This window comes from Eleutherodactylus coqui, chromosome 11 (genome assembly GCF_035609145.1).
Source record: "Eleutherodactylus coqui strain aEleCoq1 chromosome 11, aEleCoq1.hap1, whole genome shotgun sequence".
Lineage (NCBI taxonomy): Eukaryota > Metazoa > Chordata > Amphibia > Anura > Eleutherodactylidae > Eleutherodactylus > Eleutherodactylus coqui.
In genome coordinates, this window is record NC_089847.1 from 76581999 (window position 1) to 76603514 (window position 21516).

Sequence of the window (21516 nt, forward strand, 5' to 3'; positions counted from 1 at the left end):
CTATGCCCACGTGTGCAGCTCCTGATGGCGGTGGCACAGGATTATATTTCTCATTGCTTCTGTACAGCATTGTGGGCTATCGCCCCGCTCCTTTTAAAGAGGGTTGCTGCCTAGCCATGCCAACCCTCTGCAGTGTGTGCCTGCGGTACCTCCTCATGGCAGACACACTTATAAATAGACATGAGGGTGGTGTGGCATGAGGGCAGCTGAAGGCTGCGAAGGGACACTTTGGTGTGCGCTGTGGACACTGCGTCGGGCGCGGGGGGGGGGGGGGGGGGGGTTGGCAGCATGTAACTCAGGAGAAGTGGCAGTGGAGTGTCATGCAGGCAGTGATTGTTCTTTGTTGGATGTAGTGTGGTGCTTAGCTAAGGTATGCATTGCTAATGAGGGCTTTTCAGAAGTAAAAGTTGTTGGGAGGGGGGGGGCACTCTTGCCGCTATTGTGGCTTAATAGTGGGACCTGGGAACTTGAGATGCAGCCCAACATGTAGCCCCTCGCCTGCCCTTCCATTGCTGTGTCGTTCCCATCACTTTCTTGAATTGCCCAGATTTTCACAAATGGAAACCTTAGCGAGCATCGGCGATATACAAAAATGCTCGAATCGCCCATTGACTTCAATGGGGTTCGTTACTCGAAACGAACCCTCGAGCATCGCGATAATTTCGTCCCGAGTAACGAGCACCCGAGCATTTTGGTGCTCGCTCATCTCTAATATTTACACTAAAATAAAGCATAGGAATGGGTTTTTAAATTTGTTTTGGACATTTTGATATACAATTTAATAGTATAGTCTCGGATTATAGGGTCCATATTGCGATGCTTTAGGTTGGTGTCGGCAGTGGGTCATATATTTTTTTTACATTTCATCCTAAAAAATTTTTAAACTTATTTTTGTAACTATTTTTTAATATATATATATATAAGACTTCTGGGGGTCATTCACATTGCCTTTTTTATATTTCATACTTTTACAGTGTAACTGGGGCATCCATAGGAGCCCCAGTTACAGGTGAAAACGTCCCCCAATTGTGACAGTAGTCACTGGCAGAGCTGGTCTAGGTCGGCTAAGACCCTGCAGCTCTGCTGTGGCAGGGGGCACTCTGTAGCTATTAATCATGAGGGCATGCTGTAGAGAGTTAACAAAAAATACATCCTGCTCTCCTCTGCAGCCAGTCTCTATTTACCAGCTCAGGTAAAACTAAGAATTAGAGATGAAGTTTAAAGAAAAGAAAACTGGTAAAAGAATTGCCATACAAGTCATGTAAATGGCAGAAATACTTCTCCTCTTGCAAACACAACTGCCTATTCTGAAAAGTCACCTAAAACTCTGGGGTACACATTTTGCGCATAATTGCATGCATACCAGGGACATTTGGAATACCATGGTTGCTGTTGGCACAGTGTTTCCTCTCTCGCCAATTTGTTGTGTCCATATTCTGAAACTAAGTAGTACATTTGAAGAAAGCAACACAGTATTTCATGTTTAAATTCTGCATAGCTATGACAAAAAAAAATGCCACTAAAATAGCCCTTCCTGCTTCTCTACTTGCAGCTCTACTGTTAGAGAGGAACGATTCAAGCTGCTTAAAATAGATAAAAAATTATCTCAAGGCATCAGCATGTTGTTTTTCTCCACTTCTCAACCCATTTCTAGAATTGGTTTAGTAATAGGATGAGTGACTGAAAAGCACAAGCATCAATATTTGAAAATAGGCATTTGGATGTGATTTAACCCAAATTGCAGGTAAGCCAATTTAATTAAAAAACAAAACTTCAGTTAGATGAACTGCATATAATGTACAATACAGACTGACAACTACCGGTATGTTGTAGTACCATTTCCTGTGTGACAAGGCACTTGTGCACTGCTAGTGTGATGCTATAGCTACAAGTGCAACTTACAATTAGTAGTCAACGTGAATCGATACGTTTAGAGAGTTGTTTTGTTTTCTATTTCTTCCTCTTTTGCCTCTTCCTTAATCTAGTGTGGAATCTGGGTGTCAGTCACTTGGCTGCACTTGACTGCTAGGTTTGTCTTCAACAAAAATTACATATCTAACTGAGCTGACTTTAAGTCTAATTCATTAATAGAACACACATCCTGTTCTTGTTCTTCTTGGACAACAGTTACCAGTTCACTTCAATGAATGTTCTCAAGTGCACTCTTTTTTTGTTTTGGAGACCATCCATGTTTGTTCATTTCATATTGCTAAGCAAGGCTAGGGGAAAAATGTGGCGACCCTGCTTTTTTTTCTGCACATGAAAAAAGGATGACACAGGGATAACACATGGATGTAAAGAATAGACACACACAATGCATACTGATGCAACACAGACATACACATAGATTAAAATTGATCCATTTTCCACAGACCAAATTTGGACATGCATGTCTGAATAAGCACTAAGGCTCTGTACTTAGCGTACAACAGATCACCCGCTGTTGTCTGTCTGCATTTTTCATACAGTGTACATTATGCAGAACCATGGCTTTTTATTTTCCCTCCAGTAATTACCTCTACATCAGGCCTTATTCACACGGGCTACAAAATTGCACCACTTTGTAGCGCTACCAAAACTCATGTATGTGAAGTCCATGGATTCCAAAGAACCCATTGGAAACCGTGGGCTTCACATACATGAATTTTGTAGTGCTACAAAATAGTGCGATTTTGTAGCCCGTGTGAGTAAGGCCTTATGAGCACTTGTTAATCCACTGTCTAATAAATAGGAGCTAGACAAAAAACAGTCCCTTAAGACCCTTTTACATGGGACAACTGTTGGGCGCCGAAGCTCCCGACAGCCATTCCACAGATGATCGCTCATGTGCTTTTACAGAGGAGGATCATTGCTCAGTGAATGGAGGCAGAGCGGGCTGGAGATACTTCTGGCCATCCACCTCCATTCACAGTAAACAGGCAGTTGTTTATAGATGTACAACTGCCTGTTTAAAATGAATGATGCAGCAGCAGATCAATGGTGACTATATTGTCTGCATGATCAGCTATTTATCGCTGATTGGTCTTTCAGGGAATGCGCTCACATGGCACAATTATTGTACTAACTATTCAAATTAACAAATGATTTGCACATAATCATGCCATGTAAAAGGTGTTTTACTCTGGTCAGATATGCAATAATATTACTAGATTCCCTACCATGCCATCAAATTCATTAACATGCCTATTCATAGAATCATAGAATGGTAGAGTTGGAAGGGACCTCCAGGCTTATCGGGTCCAACCCCATGCTCAGTGCAGGATGTTATTTATTAACATGCAGGGCAGTATGTAACCTCTAGCTAGCTTTGTTAGAAACTATATCAGTAGTATATCAATGCACTACTTGGTGATATCTCATACCCCCTTTGTGCCCCCCAAGGTAACAGTGCCCCCTTATCTCCATTAGTAAAGCTCAGGCTGACTGCAAAACTTGTGACCAATCCATGCTACTTAACTCTGGGCTTAACTCTGACCGACTTGCTTTCCTTTCTTTTTGGTGTCTAGGAATGGCTGACTTAGAATTCCTTCTACTCTTCTCTTCTCTCTCTCTTTTGTTACTTTTGTTACACTTTAGATGTTCAACATCCCACCGCACTGGCTTTCTCCTTGTTCCTCCTCAGCCTCTACCTCAGGCCGCATCTGGACTGGGCTTCTGGATCAGACTACTGGGTCAGACTACTCTAACTCTGCCCACTCGCTACCTTTTATACCACCAAGTTAGCTCAACCTGTGATGGGGATCTAAACTACCAATCCCAGGCTATCTAGTCTTTGCTGAGCCTGGCTAAACACTACCCTGACTGTTACTAGGTGACCTGTAAACATCAGGAGCTGTAGAATATTGCCAGAACACACATTACAGTGGAAAACTTTGAATAATGTAATAACTTTTCACACTTATTAAATATCACATTAAGACTGGATTGTAAGGGTATAGTCAGCACAGAAAGTGCCGGAGTACCCAACTCTGGGGTACTACAGGATTAGTGTTCAACATGATATGGCTTCCGGTTCTGGTGGTTGATAATGTAAAAATACCAGGTGGACACTAAATTGTGGGACAAAGGTGATAACCAAAAGATGATGAATATAGTCAAACTGGTAGTGGAGACTGGAACAGGTGGTATAGAGCTGAAATAAGAACCTGAAGAAATGCTGACCCTAACCCATTTTTATTTATCAATTTAATGCACGACTTTACCTATGTTATGAATTTATGTATAGTTTTTTTAAGCTGACTCTGCCTTTGATTTCCGAATATATTAGCCCGTTAGGAATACACTAGTACCAGTGTTTCTGGTGGCACAATGCGCCATTTACGAATATAATATAGTGAAAGGGATTGGAGTTCGTCAAAATATTTCTGTGCAAATAGTAAGCTATTGCCATGATTTGCAATGATGCTGACCATGTGATTTACGAACTTCAGCTACTCGCTGATGAAACGTTCACTTGCTGCTTTCGCATATGAGCTGCACGTGATTTATGAACTTCAGCAGCTCGCTGAGGAGACATGTTCGCTTGTTGCTTTTACATATCAGCTGCACGAGATTTACAAACATCAGCTGCTCGCTGAGGTAAAATCTTGGCTTGTCGCTGTGTCATGTAAGCAGCATTAGCTTCACGGCGGCATTGAACCCTCTATGGTGACATGTTTGCACAACAGCAACGGTTAGTTTCAACACTGGACAACGGTTGACGATTAGATGAAGGCTCGAAGGGTGTTGGCGGCATTAGCACTTGAGATAATATATTCAGGAGATGTGAACGTTCAGGAGATAACATAGCAGAGATAACATAAAGTTCAGGAGATCTGAAGATAGTAGTGAAGGACTATGCTTCAATGTTGTTGGTCAATATGCACCACCAGCTATGTATGTGGGCATTTGTGAGGTGTCATTTATTGGAGTCTCCACACAGGTGTCCAGATGTCTCACAACCAGGTACAAACTGCCAGACTGAGTACTGCTGTATCCTTAGCAACTGAGACCTCAGGGGTTTGTGGTCATTCAATGCCCAGGGATGAAGGACCTGTGATGACATCACCATCATGTGATCAGGGTGGATTTCAGAGCCACGGTGACTGACAGACACATAATATAGACACGGGTGGTGGGGCTAGGAGAGCAGCTGTAAATAATGACAATAAAAACATTCTTTCATTTGTAGTAGTTGATTCTAAAATTCATGGCAGAGATAAATCTGGATCATACACTGACTCGTTAACTCTTGACCAGCCTATAAGAAAAAATAAAAACATTAAAATGCTGACAAACGTGTATATACACACTAGCAGAACACTGTACAAAAATCTCTCAAAAATGGTACCTGGTTACATTCTAGATTTAAGCCCCTAGGATGCAAGGTGTTGAGCTCGAAAATCCATTTCAATTCCACAAACTTCAATTTTTTTCTCTCTATTACCATTCCTCACATTCAGTGGCACATGATCAATAATACGAAATCTTAATTGGCTCACCGAATGCCCCTTTTCCATGAAATCTTTAGCAACAGGTACATTAGCTTTCTTGGTTCTAATAGTACTTTTGTGCTTTGTGATCCGGCAAGTAGCCTCCATGGTGGTTTCACCTATATACAACAATCCACATGGACAGCTAATCATATATGACATGATGATGTGCAAGAGAACCTCTCTCTGATGCTGTATACCTCCCCTGTACTAGGATGAGAGAACCTGTCACTTTTTGACTATGTTGTGGAAGCATGCACATCTGAGGCAAGGGTAATTACTTTTCTTTATCGGAATGAACATGTGTTGCACAACATGCTCACTAGGTCGCCCATTGGTACAAAACAGTTTGTCTTTAAGGTTCATTCCTCTGCGGTAAGCCATCATCAGCAGTAATTTAAATTTGTTCATGTCAGGGTAACATAATGACAACATGGGCCAGTGTCTTCTAATAATTCGCGAGAACCTACCATTTAAGAGTCCATAAGTGGACACAAAGGGGATCCTTCTTGTTTCCTCTTTTTTTCGTTTGGATGTTAAGAGAGTCTCACGTGCACTGGAACGGGCCCTCAAGTTGAGTTCATCTACCAGTTTCTCAGGATACCTCCTTCTAAGGAACTTATCGCACATCCGTTGTAGACGGTTGTCAACGTATTCATCGTCAACAATCTGCCTCAAACTCAATTTGTTTCTGTCTGTGGGCTTCGTGCTTCGCTGTTCTCATGTGTGTTCGGGCATCTCGTGCATGCGTTCTAGAGGTGGTGGATGCCGGTAAACATTGAGGAGCAGCTGATTTATCTTTACAGCATTCTCTATATGATTCTGGAGATTGGGCGCTCTCACACCTGACATTGATTCTGGACAACCTATTCACAGCTATGTGAAAGGAGGTGTGTTTCGATTCTTGTGTTTAATTGGTTATTTCTTATATAATGTACATCTGTGTAGTATTTTTATGAGCTTGGCAAAGGCCAAAGTAGATGGTCAAAACGTTTTTCTTATATGTGGAGACAATAAAGTTGCATCATGTGATGTAAAGAAGAAAATTTTGGATGATGGTGACATCACCACATGTAACTCAGAGTCACACATCACTCACAGACAGGTAGTAGTTAGTATTTGACTAGTAATTATTAGGAAATTATAGTACCAGTGTTTCTGTCAATGCGACACTTACTAATATAATATAGTGAAAAGGATTTGCGTTAGTCACAGGTCCTTAACCAGCAGAGCTGTTTAGCAGCTGTGTGCTTACAGGACCTGAGATGATGTCACCGTCATGTCATTAGTCACTGGGGCGCTGATCTCTACCCCTGATCACATGACTGTGACGCTACCACAGGTGCTAAACCAGCAGAGCCAGACAGCAACCATGTGGAGCCTCGGTGACTGATCACATGAAATCCCTCATTCAGTGCACAGGGATGAAGGACCTGTAATGACTTGACCGTTATGTGATCAGGGGCAGAGCTCAGAGCCCCGGTGACTGATCATATGACGGTGACATCACATATAACTCACACAGTCACTCGCTGACAGATGGTTGTTAGTAGTTTTATTACATATTTATATTAAATATTGATTTAGTATTTATATTTTTATCCTCCGTTAGTTTTCTTCCTTGGTTATTGGTGTGCAGTAGGGATTTCAGTACATTGTTTTATATATCCACTATTGGGGTTTTGGCCTAGGTTGAAGTATCGGCTGAGCTAGCAATCTAATGATCCTGATATAAGCACTTTAGTATTTCTCAGTTTAAACAAGATGTGATTCATTCACGTTGGTATAATATATCTAAATTATCAGCATGCTGATGAATTGTCAATCTGCTGACAAGATGCTTTTTACCATTTCACTGATACTTCCCTTTACTATCTCATCTAATGGGTGTACTATATTTTCAGGTTATGTTTTTACTTGTTCAACTACTACACAACAAAAATTTTCAAAGGCTTAATCTGTTTATTGCTGACGTGCTGGTGAATGTAGCAAGGAGAGATTTGGTGGGCCTCTGTTCACCTGATAGGTGAAGATTTCAAAGGTGGTATTTGTGGCTTGTCTTATAAAAGATCCAAGCCACAGCTTTGATGAAAAGTACACTGATATGCAGTTTTATTGCATGTAAGAATCCGCCCCTTTCTCACCGTGGACATGCTAAAACCGCTCCTTGTTGCCCTCACCCACTATCGGCTCGATTATTGTAACTCGCTGTTGATCAGCCTCCCCAGCACCAGACTATTCCCCTTCAATTTAAGTAAAAAAGGAAAAAAAATGAATAGGGGCTCACCTCACCAGCAGTGCCTCCGGTATAGGAGAAAAACTATATCTGTTTCCCAGCGGGAGCTCAGTCCTCAGATGGCCATTGGCAATTGGCTAAACTGTAGAGAAACTGTAGATATGGAGGATGGCTTCAACCATTAAAAATAGTAACTTTATTGATTAAAATGCATACATCTAACATCTTACCTGTTAGATGTATGCGTTTTAATCAATAAAGTTACTATTTTTAATGGTTGAAGGCCTCCTCCATATTTACAGTTATTCCCCCTCCAATCCATCCTGAATGCGGTAGCCAGGTTCATCTTTCTGTCCAGCCACTACTCGAACGCCTATGCCCTGTGCTGCTCATTGCACTGGCTGCCCGTCAAATATAGAATTCAATTTAAACTCCCTACCTTCATCCAAAAAAAATCTCTCCACAGCACCACACTACATTGCCACCCTCATCTCAATCCACCAACCGCTCCGCTAATGAAATCAGATTAAGCACCCCTTTAGCTCAAACCTCTTATTCCCACTTCTCCAGAGCAGCACCAGTCCTCTGAACTGCACTACCCAAAACTTTCTAGGCAATCCCTGACACAAAACTTCAGGCGTGCTCTAAAAATGCACCTCTTCAGGGAGGCAGACCATATCTCCTAAACCAATAGCAAAAGAGTCTGTACAGCAGCACACACTCCTACCACAGAGCTTTAAGTGGGAAGCAGAAACAAATTGCATGCTCCTTCGGGTCCCGACCACGAATCCTCTTCACAATAGCCACCGAATAGACAGGAGCAGCAAACCGCGGTGCATAAAAGAGCTTCACATCCTCATATAGCAGCGGATGGCTTTATTTTCAATCCAATTTCCACATAACATGAGTTACGTTTCAGCTGAGTCCTCAGCCTTTGTCAAACTGCTTAACACTGTGGATATGGACAATTTTATATACAACCCCACCAATAAACTTTATTAATTAATGCCATTTAAAATCTCACCTGAGTGTAACTACTTAACAAGGATCCCTGGACCAATGCAGACTCCATAGTGTCAGCATGCAGTGTTTCTCAGCAGCCATGGAACCCACCGTTTTTAACATCTATTTTTATTTTTTTGCAGGATTCCGGACGATGTTATTGACCGAGTGGTGCAGCGTGTGGTGTCGCGTTATCTGTGTAGTGTTCCCGTTTAAAAGTTCAGTTCCACATTATGGGCGATATGGCTAGTAACTCTTTATCTGTTTTGGCATATCACCAATAAATTTAAGATTTGCATCAAAAAATCTTCTGATTCATTAATATGGTTTATTTTATAATAAAATGCCCCTTGATTTAGTACCTCTAGGAAGGTGGTGACCGCTCCCCAGGGTAGGTACTAGAGGTACTAAATCAAGGGGCATGTTATTATGGAACTTTTAAACGGGAACACTGCACAGATATCGCGACAGATATTGGTGGGGGTTGTATATAAAATTGTCCATATCCACAGTGTTAAGCAGTTTGACAAAGGTTGAGGACTCAGCCAAAACATAACTCATGTTATGTGGAAATTGGATTGAAAATAAAGCCATCCGCTGCTATATGAGGATGTGAAGCTCTTTTATGCACCGCGGTTTGCTGCTCCTGTCTATTTATTTGATATCTCGTAAACCAAACACCTCTTAAGACCTCCTATCCACGGGAAAAGCGCAGCCCAAATGTCAATGAGCGGAAAATTGCTTGCAACTTTCTTCTCCCGTTAAAAATCACGGCATGCTGTGATTTGTCACGATTATCCAAGATGAACCTATAAAATCACAGTGTCAGAGTGCTCCATGGCGGCGCTCCCGCCGTTGTTTGGCAAGCAATGGGCCCAGCTTATTGCTGTGAGAGTAAAATCTCTTTAGTTCAGCAGAGGCGTTTTCACTATTGGCATTAAGTAAAAGGTTAAGTTCAACTTTCAGAGTGTTCACTTTGAACTTGAGAGCAGGTGTAGGCACTATTTCAATCCTTCTTTACCACCTTCAGCAGAGATTGCAATGAGCCAATATCGTTGTTTGAGTTTTTTAGTTCTAAAGAAAAGGCTAATTAACTGCCTCTTAATATTACTTTTGCTGCTTCATATAAAGTAATGGGAGAGGTAACAGATCAAGTATTAAAGTGAAAAACTCAGATTAGGTTTCTAATGACAGTGGATGTGGCAGAGGGGGATAACAAGAGTGCAATTCTCTCCAAATGCCGCATGTTACTAGATAGATGGCCAATCTATCAAAAGTGGGATCTAGTACAAGGTTAGAATCATGTGCCTGGAGAAGAATTCCTATTTCACGAGTCAGATAACTTTGTGCATATGAGGACAGAACTGCAGTTAATTTGTGTTTGTGGCAAATTAGGTACAAATCGTGATGTCCACATTGAAGAGAGTCCCTTGAAGAATATACTGCCCTGTAAGGTCTATATATGAATGGTAGGTTTCTCCTAAATGACATAGCAACCCCTTTCTGCTTTTTGTGGGAACATGCCAGACAGAAAACCATACACAGACTTGACCTTATAAGTCTCATCACTCACCTCCTAGGTGTCTCCACACCCCTTTTAGGTTCTCTCCCTGGGGAGAAACGATGCTCCTCCCGACCCATTCACCTCCAAGGTGTCTCCACACACCTTCTGGGTGTTCTCCTTAAGAAGATAGGACACCCCTCCTCACCCACGTCACCAGCCAAATCAAAACCTACTGCACACCGAGGGGCAAACACCTCGAAACAGCTGTCTGTGTATGGTTTTCTGACTTGGTTTTCCATTCTCAATCATTGTTTAAAGAGTTTTACATTGATTGAAGGAATGCTGCCACCCAATAGGTGGGGCTGCAGTGGTATTGTTCCATCTTCCTTATTCGCATATATTACCCAGTAGAGCATGCATAACCTTATAAGTCTCCACACCCCTTCTGGGTGATCTCACTGGGGACAGACAATGCCCCTTCTAACCTACTGTTACATCTTCCACACTGGTCGAACTCAGATGGATCCGCAGAACTGCGAAATGGACTTCATACTCACTAACATGCGAACTCAGACGGAACCCCAGAACCGTGAAACAGACTTCTTACTTGCTGAAAGACAAACAAATGACTGACAAGCGCTCAAAATACTCACCTGCATACCTGCACACATAGCCAGATGGGATAACCATAGAATGTATGAGGTATTACGGTAGTTCGTATTTTGGCCAAGATACTTAAGCCTGCAAGCCCACTTCAAGGGTCCTCGTTGTCTCATGGGTCCCTACTCTAACGAGACAATGAACCCTAGGAAACCTGCCTGCATGTGAGGCGATCATCCCAACAGGGATGACCCCACGCTGGAACCTAGGGACCTATCTAACAAATGAAACAGCAGGACTGAATGCAACTCACACCAACATGCCCGGGATTTGCATACAAGACAGAATACCATGCCCCCTAAACAGGAATCTTCACACCACACATCCAGCAACCTGCACAGACACGCAGGAACATGACACTGTTTACACCCATACATATTGAACATGCCAGTTCACACCTCTTGTCTGGCCATATTCACAGGCACATAGAAACATGACACTGTTCACACCCATACACTCTGAAGAAACAGGGGAAAGACCAACAGCCTCTAGCAGAGGAGCTTGTATATATGAACAGCAGACCTGGGAGATTGGCTGGCTGGAGAAATTCACACCCAGCCAGCTCAATCAACCCCCACCTGTGGGGCCATGCTGATGAAAACCCATGTAGAACAGAAGAGTGACTAGGAAGAGAAGAAAAAAGGAAAAGAGACAAGTATAAAAGAAAAAAAAACTAAAGCTTAAGAGCCTGAGGGCCAAAAGTGGTATGACCTATGAAAAGAAGTCAACCGAAGCTGACAAGCATAAAAATTAGGTTTTCACAAACGAGAAAACATTTCGGTAGAGACATAGGGTTGTCTCATCTCAGGTACCCAGAGGTTCTGGAGAGCAAATTGAGATAACAGAAGAAATACATAGACAAAGGATAATATTCTTTTAGAGGACTAAGAAAAATAAAAAACAGGGGGAAGGAGAGGATGGGAATGTGAGAAAGCAAAAAGCTACACAAGTATAAAAAGAGGAAGAGCCAGGCAGGTTGCGGCAGCCAAGAAGAAAAAAGGTGAGCTCCTAATGTATATTGTGGATCAAGGTAATAACCACAGTAAAAGTGCTCACCGCACAGCAAGACATGGACCACACACCCAAGGTAAAAAAATATAATGGTATAAGGTGGTGAGAGATGGGTCATTTATTGATCAAGTCAGCATGAACTATAGGGAGGTCTGTTCTTATCTAACAGGCTGTGCATTTATAAACTAATGAAAGTATTGCATGGTGTATCAGTGAAGGCTGTGTATATTGGAGTCACTGGAGAAACCCTCAGCATAGAAAAGTAGGCATAATTTACATTATTGCAGAAAAATCATAATTGTTTCTAGTGGCCATTGGAGAGAGTAAGCTGAACTGGTGTAACTTGTTGGACACTCAGCAGCAATAGCCACTGAATGAAAGCAGCAACTTATCAGAAACATAGAACACTAAAGTGGTCCTGAGGCTTAATGAAACCTGATATATGAATGTGCTAGTCAACACCAGTGTATCATAGTTAAGTAAGAAAGTGAGGTATATTATTCTCCAAAGAATGAGTTTCAAGAGTGTACATCTTAGAGGCTTGGTCAAGTAGGGATTGTTGATTCCAGCCAGGGTCTACGAGAGGACTAGAACCTCTTAGGCTTGGGTGCAACCTTGGACCATAAGAGAGATGAAGACACTCTTGGTCTGGGGAGTTAGGTTGGTTGGGAAGATGAAGCAACTCCAGTTTTCACTTCAACTCCAAGGGAGTGGTAGCAGAATAGAGGGTGTTGCTATGCTGGGATGTTAGGTGAAATGGATGGCTCCAACAGTTATGGATTTGATGTTGGCAGAGAATCTGTAAGTATGGTTTTTTAGGGGAGAAAGATCTGTAAATAACGGAAAGTGGTGAGATTAGAAGGTGATGGTGGAGTGCTATCTGCAAGCCTGCATAGTAGAATCTTTTGCTTTGTAGAAGGCTGGTTTGGCAATGATGTCTCGGGGTTTACCATCAGGCTTTTTAGGTCCTAGGGAGCGGTGAATTTTGTCCATTTCCAGGTGCTCAGTAGGAATGGAAGATGCAAGTTCTTGGAATAGAACAGCGACAGTTGAAGGCCTCAGATGCAGATATTACTACACCTAGATCTATTTTCTACATCTTTGAGAATGAGAAGGAGAGAATCATAGTCCCCTCTCAACTAATCCTGTTTTTGATCCTGGACTTCCAGGAACTCTGTGGCATCATCCATGCGTGTTTCCAGAGCATTAGTGCAGTTGCCAAGCTCCTGTATTTTATGGGTTAGCTTTGCTGTTACGGTGCTTGCAGTAGTTGCCAATTCTTGTTGTAACAATGACTTAAATTTAGAAAGGAAGTTGGTGTCCAATAATTGCAAAACTGCATCAGATTACAATGAGGAGCTAGAGGTATCATAAGCTAGAAGCATTATTAGCGTTGTCAGAGACCAGTAAAGAATCACTAATCAGCGGTGGTGAAGATGGTATAGCCTATTCCCTAGAGACGTCGTGAGTGGTTTTATGCTGTTTGTGTAAGGATGATAACAGTCTGACCTTGCCAAAAAATTTATAGGTAAAGGGATCAAATAAAAGAGATGAAAGGGAAAAGGCTTCTCATAGGAATATAGTAACTTAGCGTGTAAGACTGTTGATCCAGAGAAAAGCAAAAAACCTCATGAGGCAGAAGCTAATTTTCCTCATTTAAAGGAAATAAAACGCCTGCCCGACACCAAACCTGGTTGCAATAAAAACTGTACCTTATGGTGTAGACAAAGATACATTTCATCAATCCTTCATCCCGTGAAGCGCTATATTGGATATTTTTTATTTTTATTCTTGTCGACACCAAACCTGACAATCAGAATAAATCCCTGGATCAGCAACCCTTCTTAAGTAATCCAGTGACTATAACAATTACCGAAAAAGAAAAATGATTAAAAACTAACATTATTAGATATACTTTATTTGGGACTTAAAACATATATATGTGAGATGGGGTACTGATTGATGGATGGGCACCAGAAGCCTTATCACCTCAATCTATTCCTTCTAATTGTGCCTGTTTTGGAAGTCTAATTGTCAAGCGCACCATATAGAAGTTAAATGAATAGGAAGGCACTTCCTTTTTATCTGAGAGTCTTCATATTTTGGCTCACATACCATAGACTTCAAGCAAATAATTGCTGTCTGAGTATTCAGTTTATATGGCTCAGAGGTCGCAAACCGTTTAATTTGAAGTGGGAGCAGCAGTTATTGTAATGCCGCAGATGCCGCAGTTCACTTCCTATATTTGTGTTAGCCCACTGTGTTAGAATTGTGCGCCTTTCTCTATGTCTGCCTAAGTAGAGAGTAAGAAAGATGCGTATTGAATTTAAAGTCCACCCTTCTGATTAATTTAAATTGTCCCGATGATAACCAGTGAAAGGCTGGCTGCAGAAACGCGTTAAGATGATTTTGACCAGATAGTCAGCAAACCATTTTCAGTCAGTTAACCTAGTGTTAGTCGGCCGCCCGATACCATCTGTCTGATAGCTACAACGGTGCCCATTTAGCTCAGACTACATCACGGCTCACTAATACTGGAGGAGTTATATAGGGTCTTTCCCATATATAAATTTTTTCTTAACCCTTTCTGCTATTAGACTCACTCCTTAAACATCTAAAACGAGAATATATGTTGCCAGAAAAATATTCCAAGTCGCTGCTACAAGGCTTTTAGGAAAGTCTGATATTGACTTGTAGGAAGACTGCCTTCCAATGGGTAATGCTGTTGAGGTATTGTTCCATCTTCAATTTGCATACATTTTCAGAGGAACGTGGATAGCCTTATAAGTCTTTCATTTAGTATTCTCCTTAATGAGAAAACATACCCTTTTTCACACATTTAGCATGCAATGGTGGCATGTATTTTCCCTGCCCACATGCATAACCTTACATTTATCAGTGTTAAATCTTTTGCCACTTTTGTATACTGTTACGGCAAAAATGTATGGCCATTTAAGGAAAGCTGAGTGTAACCTTGTGAATGACGTCATAAGACCCATGACGTATGACGGAGGAATTAAATGACAGAGCCCATATGGTTATGGATTCAGCAAATTCCTACCTGACCTGAGTCAGGTGGCCTTTATTTATAGCCCCCTTACATTGGGGCGTCACAATTTACAATCCATCATTTCATTGGTTACTTTAGAAATTGCATGGCATTCATTGGATACATTCTGACTTTCTTGACAATGTTCCAAGTGGCACAGTAGAAATTTCTTATAGTTCTTATCTCATCTTAGCATGTGTGTCTCTACACATTGCTAAAAACACGGTCACGTGGCTTATCTAGTACATTCCATGATTATTCTGTGGCGTAGGTAGTAATTTAAACAAAAATTATTTATATAAATTAATACACACACACACACACACACATACACACAGTCCATGATTATTTCATTATTCTATTGGTTAATAAAGGCATGAACACTGTTGGTTATATCTTGATATTCTTGGGAGAGCTTCTAAGCCAAATGTGGACCCTTCTTGATACTCTTACCTTATCTTGACATGTCTCTTGGTACATACAGAAATTACATCTAATATATTCTTACTGTGCCTGTAATTACCTTTCCCCTAGTTATGGTTTATTGCGCAGTTTAAAATCAAATGTATATAATTTGTCTATAATCGAAAATCTTGCTTTACATTCCCTCCTCTTGTTTGTGTTTAAACAAAGCAGTTCAGTTATAGAAAAATCTTCTCATGGGGCTTTTACTGTTCACAGTACGCATTATGATTTTATGTTGCTATTAGCTTAAGCTTTCATCAAGGATGACCTCTGTGATAACAGGTGTCTCATTACCAGTTCCTGGTCTCGCAGGTAGTTACAGTGCTCCAATCACTGTTTAATATACCAGAGTGCATTTACCTGGACCTTGGTTACTTGCTTCCTGAAGAAAATAGCAACTTACATGATTCACTCTTTTTACACTATGTATATATGTTCAACTTCAAAAGTTCCACATATTATATTTTAACGCTTTCCAATCCAGTTATTTTTTCTCATCCATTCTCCCCAGCTCCAAATAAATTGGAGCTGGGGAGAATGGATGAGAAAAAATACATTTTCCCTTCACCCTCCTGAACTGACAGAGTTCAGGAGGGTGCAGGTGCTCACTACACCGTGGGGGGAATGCGGAAGTATTACTTCCGCATTCTCCCTTCAGCCTCCCGGCTCGGCAATCACGTGATAGCTGGGGTCAGGTGGCACCCAGCGGTCACATGATCGCCGGGCAGAATGCGGAATTAATACTCAGGCTCCTGGCTCCGCATTCATGTGACAGCTGGGGGTCAGGTGACACCGGCGGTCGCATGATCGCCGGCCGGAATCTCTGTGCATTACTTAGTGTTAATTGAGCGCTTTGTAATGTGTAAAGGAGAAGGCAGAAAGGGTTAAAAATCCTTTGTGTATATGTTTTGCTGTCTTACCCTCTGCCGCTCTAAAAGCTTCTGTCAGGGCCTTCACTTCCACCTCCTGTGACGACAGATGAAATCGGTTCTGCTTTTGTCACCTCATTCTGTGTGACTACTGCATGCCGCTGTACTTGCCATTTTCCTGGTATCCTGAGCCATCTGCAAAACAAAACTCAAAATCTGGGTTAGCTATTGGTTCATCTTTTACATATTCAAACCCCTCAGTTTCTTGTGACATGGGGGTAATGCAGTAAGGTGACAGGAGTGCATTCTGTTATTTCAATTGCTTTAGTAATCTAAAATACAAAATATTCTCAATCTTCCTCCCCCCTGCTAAATCCAGCGGAAGACTGAAGCGCGGTATAACTCAATCCAGCCACACTGCTCCTGCCGGATTTACAATTACACCACACCTCAATCCAACGTGTGTTTGTGTGTGTGTGTGTGTGTGGGGGGGGGGGGGGGGGAGGTGGAAGAAGTAACTAATACCACAATACTGCCCTTTTACATACTTACTGGGCATGTCCCTGACATAAAAAAAGTCCTTTACATTGTCATCTCGTGTTAATTACTTTACATAGTTTTGTATCAACTGCAAATGTTGATATCTCCAGTAGAACCCCTGCACGTCAATAATAAATGTATTAAAAAGAATAGGGCCATGAAAATTTACCAATTTTTACCTGTATTTATGTTTGCATCTGTATATGCTGCGTGTGCTTTACCAATTCTGTGTCACCCGTGTTCATCACATGCAAAAAAAAGCTGAAAAATGCTTAATTTTTTTATAGCATCTCTTAGCAATGATCTGTGTGTCATCCAATTTCTGGTGCACCCATTAACGTGAATGAGCTACTGGCATCCTATAAATCAGATCAGAATGGGGCATTTAAAAAAAATGCAAGTCTAAATAGCCCCATTGACAGTTATGTGTGCTGTTCTTGTGCAGTCAGTAGAACAGACACAGCACATACACTAATTATGTTTGTGTGAATAAGCCCTAAAGGGAAAAACCTTGTGAAAGAGGCTTAATTCATGCATATTACACAAAGCCATTGAAAGCTTTTTAGTCACACTAAATAAAAGTCTAATTTGTAATAAACATTTTTCCCCCATTTATGGAACTCCTTGTAAATTATGTTGTATTTTCAAAATATTTTACAATGATTTAGAGCGTGAACAACTTTTAATATTTTCCTATCTTTTTGCAAAATGTTTTTACTTCTTCCTGAATCCTTCTGGATAGTTAATCAGAGTTTTATTTTGAAAGAGTTACTTATTGTGCAGTCCAGCCCCTATGCAATGCAATTTACCGGAAAAGGAGGAACACAAGGAGATTGCAGCATAGCAGTATAGTTTCCTGCCCCACTACAGACAGCATCTCACTGAGAAGTTTAGCCAGGTATATGCATATTTCCATTGTATTCTGCACAGTGTTGAATGCTTGACATCTCTCTCTTCTCTACATAATGTCATTTTAGCTCGGTAATGTGTGTGCCAGCGTTACATCATTTTATGTACACTACTTGTACTGTGTATGCTTCAGAAAGCATGGTGGGATCATTTAAACAGTTCTTTTAAAGCCCGTATATGTGACAGAAAGATACGTTAACTATCTTCTAGTGGGCTGAAAATGAATGAAAGGTGATCTGCTTTTTCTTGTCTGCAAATAGTGAACGATTCCATCCAAAGCTCTCTATATATAGCTTGACATGCTTCGTAATTGAATCCTGAGAAATTCCTTTAAACAAGCAACGTTGTATAGTCAGCTGCTAAAATGGCATAATACGTTTCCTTAAGAAGAGACCTCACATCTCAAAAGTTTGCATGTATAATCCAGTATTTTAAGAACATTATAGTGTAAATATTTTGCTATGATAGATTTATTTAAACAGGATTGTAATCAATAGAGTCAGGGTTGGGCAAACCATATGTGTAACATCTGCAGCTGCACAGGGGCACAAGTAAGGGAGAAAAGGGCACGGACATCTTACAAGTAGCCCGGTACTCTCTATGAGATTGCATGTACAGGACAAAGTTAGTCAATTTCATAGCTCACAATTACTGGTGCTTTGTTAGAAAGGCTAAGGTATATGCTTTATGTTCTTATTTTAAAGCATAGGGTCCACATACTGTTATTACATAGGGGACCCATTGCTGTCTGTGTCTGCCCCTGACTGGAGTGCCCCTTATCTATATATATAAAGCTGAAAGCCCTCACTGACTCACTGACTGACTGACTCACTGACTGACTCGCCAAAAGTTCTCCAACTTCCCAATGTCGTAGAAACATGAAATTTGGCGCAAGCATAGATTATCTCCAAAATAGGAAAAGAAATTGGGTCCCAACTCGATTATTCAATTCTAGCGCAAAAGAATTGGCATCGAAATTTAACGTCCATAATCTAAATCACTCACTTCCCAATGTCATAGAAACGGGAAATTTGGCACGAGCATTGATTATGTCATAAATAGGAAAAGCGAATGGGTCCCAACTCAATTATTCAATTCTATTTGCAAAAGAATTAGCGTCCAAATTTCACGTACGGAATCTAATTTTCTCACTTTCTGGTGTCACAGAAACATGAAATTTGGCACGAGCATTGATTATGTCATAAATAGGAAAAGTTAATAGGTCCCAACTTGATTATTTAATTCTAGCGCAAAAGAATTGGCGTCGAAATTTTACGTGCGGAATGTAATTTCTTCACTTTCCAGTGTCATAGAAACAGGAAATTTGGCACGAGCATTGATTATGTCATAAATAGTAAAAGCTAATGGGTCCCAACTCCATTATTCAATTCTATGCGCAAAAGAATTAGCGTCCAAATTTTACGTACGGAATCTAATTTTCTCACATTCCGGTGTCATAGAAACGGGAAATTTGGCACGAGCATTGATTATGTCATAAATAGGAAAAGCTAATGGGTCCCAACTCCATTATTCAATTCTATGCGGAAAAGATTTAGCGTCCAAATTTTACGTGCGGAATGTAATTTTCCCACTTTCCGGTGTCATAGAAACGGGAAATTTGGCACGAGCATTGATTATGTCATAAATAGGAAAAGCGAATGGGTCCCAACTCGATTATTCAATTCTAGCGCAAAAGAATTGGCGTCGAAATTTTACGTGCGGAATGTAATTTTCTCACTTTCCGGTGTCATAGAAACGTGAAATTTGGCACGAGCATTGATTATGTCATAAGTAGGAAAAGCTAATGGGTCCCAACTCGATTATTCAATTCTATGCGCAAAAGAATTAGCATCCAAATTTTACGTGCGGAATGTAATTTTCTCACTTTCCGGTGTCATAGAAACGGTAATTTGGCACGAGCATTGATTATGTCATAAATAGGAAAAGTTAATAGGTCCCAACTCCATTATTCAATTCAAGCGCAAAAGAATTGGCGTCGAAATTTTACGTGCGGAATGTAATTTTTTCACTTTCCGGTGTCATAGAAACAGGAAATTTGGCACGAGCATTGATTATGTCATAAATAGTAAAAGCTAATGGGTCCCAACTCCATTATTCAATTCTATGCGCAAAAAATTAGCGTCCAAATTTTACGTACGGAATCTATTTTTCTCACTTTCCGGTGTCATAGAAACGGGAAATTTGGCACGAGCATTGATTATGTCATAAATAGGAAAAGCTAATGGGTCCCAACTCCATTATTCAATTCTATGCACAAAAGAATTAGCGTCCAAATTTTACGTGCGGAATGTAATTTTTTCACTTTCCGGTGTCATAGAAACAGGAAATTTGGCACGAGCATTGATTATGTCATAAATAGTAAAAGCTAATGGGTCCCAACTCCATTATTCAATTCTAATCGCAAAAGAATTAGCGTCCAAATTTTACGTACGGAATCTAATTTTCTCACTTTCCGGTGTCATAGAAACGGAAAATTTGGCACGAGCATTGATTATGTCATAAATAGGAAAAGCTAATGGGTCCCAACTCGATTATTCAATTCTATGCGCAAAAGAATTAGCGTCCAAATTTTACGTGCGGAATGTAATTTTCTCACTTTCCGGTGTCATAGAAACGGGAAGTTTGGCACGAGCATTGATTATGTCATAAATAGGGAAAGCTAATGGGTCCTAACTCCATTATTCAATTCTATGCGCAAAAGAATTAGCGTCCAAATTTTACGTACATAATCTAAATCTCTCACTTCCCAATGTCATAGAAACATGAAATTTGGCACAAGCATTGATTGTGTCATAAATATGAAAAGTTAATGGGTCCCAACTCGATTATTCAATTCTAAGCGCAAAAGAATTAGTGTCCAAATTTTATGTACGTAATCTAATTCTCTCACTTCCTGATGTCATTTTATATGAAGGAAACGTCGCATGGTTACCTCCACGTGGTGTTTCCTGGGTAACGCAGAGAACTATGCAAAATGGTGAACATATGTTTTTCCTCAGTATCTCTAAAGTAACCACGACTTCATAAGATTTTCCGTGTGAAGACCAGATAAACACCAGTACCAAATTAACTCGGGCGAAGCCGGGTATATCAGCTAGTTGTTTAATATATCTTTGTGTTAATAAAGCATATAAACATCTTAATTATTGCATTTTAAAATAGCATTCTTAATACTGTGCAGTACATATAAAGCCATTTCAAATACAGCGCAATATTTACATTTTTTGCATATATAAATTCAGGTAAAGAAACAGTAATATTCTACATTAAAAATACATCGAAAACTACAGTCCATTTGGAATGCATCCAAACCTGGAAGTTTCAACTTGGTCATTACCACTGCCTTAATAAGTCATTTCTCTAGAAAGAGGAGACTAAAATAGAAAGGGGAAGCAGCAGCATTTAAGCTGAGTGTAATTACAGAAGTGTACAAACTAATACATTTTTAAGGGGGCATGCCAGCATTGACTAACCTCTTATACGATTGCACTTGGACTGAACCATTTTTTTGTGCAATTGAACTGTTTGATGCACCAGTGAGCCTAACTAGACATTCATGTTGTATTTAAAGGTTAGGGTTCGCTCACATTTGTATTAGGGCTTTTTGCCTCTGTTCTGTTTTTGGCCAAGAATTAAACTGGAGTTAAATATTTACATATTTTTTCTCATTTACTTTAATTGGGTTTTCATACAAATGAAAATCTTTCAATTTGCTTCCTTTCGGTCATGTCTTTATTATTTTTTTTACCAGAACAAGTAGCACTGCAGACTGCGCTATT

General features: G+C 40.5%; 1 protein-coding gene across 2 annotated transcripts in view; it reads left to right on the plus strand.

Moving 5' to 3' along the window:
- Positions 1–1673: 1673 nt before the first annotated feature.
- Positions 1674–21516, plus strand: part of LOC136581963 (dipeptidase 2-like) — a 154945-nt gene continuing 135102 nt past the window's right edge. Inside the window, exon 1 of one of the 2 annotated variants that reach the window (XM_066582678.1) lies at positions 1674–1744. The gene's annotated coding sequence lies outside the window, so the exon portion shown is untranslated. The remainder of the gene's footprint in view (positions 1745–21516) is intronic. The other variant, XM_066582679.1, reaches the window with a different exon arrangement.